Raw genomic sequence first — 2,180 nt, 5'->3', positions numbered from 1 at the left:
GCTCCCCGCTCTGCCCGAGCCGCCGTCGGTGCGGTACAGTGCAACGATTAAAGATTCACCCGCCACGCTCTGGCCCCCAGGCACCCTCCGGGCCTCGGCACTTCCTTGGCTTTGTCGTTTCTAACAGCGAAATTAAACATTAAATATTAAACACTAACTATTAAATACGGACGAGCCGCGCTCCTCTCTCTCTCATCTCCACCTTTTGCTCAGCCACCCGGGGCACCTCCAGCCTCGTCAAATTAGACAAACCCCATGCCGAGACTTGGCATGAGTGAGGCCGGGGCTTTGGAGCTCCCGCCGGGGACGCTCAAAGCCTCCCCAGGCGCTTCGCTCCGTTCAGCTCGTCATTACTGCGTGGGTGCACGAAGGGCTGACGGGCCCCGATTCAGGAAAAGACCTGTAATTTAAGTGTGTGCTTACGTCTCACCGTCCCGAGAGCTGGGCTATTTCCGAGGCCTCAGCTGCTGTGCCACAATCCCAGCTGGGGCAACAAACGCCCCACGGCCCAGCCGTCATCACTCCACTTTCCAACAGCGATGAGCAATATACAGCCCAGGACGCGGTTTAGCCTCCCAGACAGCCAGAGACGAACAGCTGTAGGAGCATCCAGTATGGCTCGTGGTGGCTGAGACTGCATTTTGGGTTCAGGGTGACCCTTTAGAGGAGGTAAAAACAACCTCCCCTCCATTTAAGTGCTTGGAAAATGGAAGAGTAGAGGATTGCGCAGGACAACCCAATACAGCGAGGGGGGGGGAAGAGCACGGTGCTCTGGGGCCATAGTCACAAATTTTTCCTGGTCCCAAGCCTCATCCAGCTCATCCTGGAGCAGTTCTGCAGGTGTGCTCCTCCAGGAAGCGGACAGATGCCCCTGAGCCAGGGGCATCAGACTCAGGAATCACTTCCCTTTCACCTCGGGGTGAATCAGAGCAACGGATCATTCTGCCCTCACAGCATCCTCCCTGCCTGCAGAGGGAGGACACCGATGCTGCAGAGCTTCACACTGGGAGAAGGGGATTTGGCCCACCTCTACAATCGCCAAAACACCCAGACCGGGGTGTTGGACAGATTGTTTTGGGGTTCCTCACACAGGATGGGGCTGCAGGACCTCCTCTTTGCATGGCTTGGGGGCTGAAAACCCCAAGGCTGTGCATGCACAAGCAAAGCCAGGCAGACCAGACACCCCCACATCCACATCCTGGTGAGGACCCCTACTCTAATGCTCAAAATCAAAGTCAAGAGTGAGGAGAAGTCCTCTCAGCTGCTTCCTCGCTAAAATGCTGAGAATTTGGAAAAAAACAGTGCTATGCAAATGCCGTGGCATTTAGCTGTGGCCTTTTTCTGCATGCACGCGGAAGTGGGGGACCTCGCTGTGGGTGCCTCTTCCCCCAGGCAAGCTGAAAGGCCGTGGCAGGGACTCATGCCTTTTTAATGAAGGGGTTTGTAGGTAGGACCCCCCCCCCGGCCCCATCTGCTCTTCCGTTCACACTGGGAAGGCTCTCTTTGATAGCAGGAGCTAATTGCTGCAAACCTCCCAGGATGGGCTGTTTGGGGACTTTGAGAAAGTCTTTGTAAGTAATAGCAGAAGAGGGCTTTGCGGGGGGGGGATTAAACAGCATCTTGGTTGTGTTTTTGGCAGGTCCTTCCTGAGGTCCTGTCAGTGAGGGCCTTCCACACAATTTCAGAGCTCCTCTTGCCTGCCGGGTCACAGCCGCCCCTGAAGCTGGTCTGCCAGGGAGCCCTACCTGAAGCCAGCTAATACATGCCCTGTTGACTCCAGAGAACACCAAGGATTTTTCTTTTTTTTAATCATGGCGTAGCTCTGTGACGGTGTGCTCCCCCGCCCAACCTGACCTTTATCTCCTGTAACCCTGCTTAAGCGATAACTACCAGGGGCAGTTGTTAATGGGTGCTGATGGTGATACTTCATATTAACGAAGAGTGGATTCGGGAGCCAGATAACAACACAATAGCCCTTGGTTATTGTGAGAAATACGCCCACCTAACCACAGCTATCAGTACGCAAATATGACTAGGAGTCAATCATCTTACCCCTATAAATAGTGAGCAGCCCAAGAGCCCTTTGAGCTCTCCTGCATGGCAGTGGGCTGCATGCTAGGATCTCCCCTTGAGTAGGGACACCTCTTAAGGTTACTCCTCAAGGTTGAGAGATTCCTTGC

This window comes from Aptenodytes forsteri, unplaced genomic scaffold, assembly GCF_000699145.1.
Source record: "Aptenodytes forsteri isolate BGI_AS27 unplaced genomic scaffold, ASM69914v1 Scaffold15, whole genome shotgun sequence".
Taxonomy (NCBI): domain Eukaryota; kingdom Metazoa; phylum Chordata; class Aves; order Sphenisciformes; family Spheniscidae; genus Aptenodytes; species Aptenodytes forsteri.
This window is presented reverse-complemented; position numbering follows the sequence as displayed.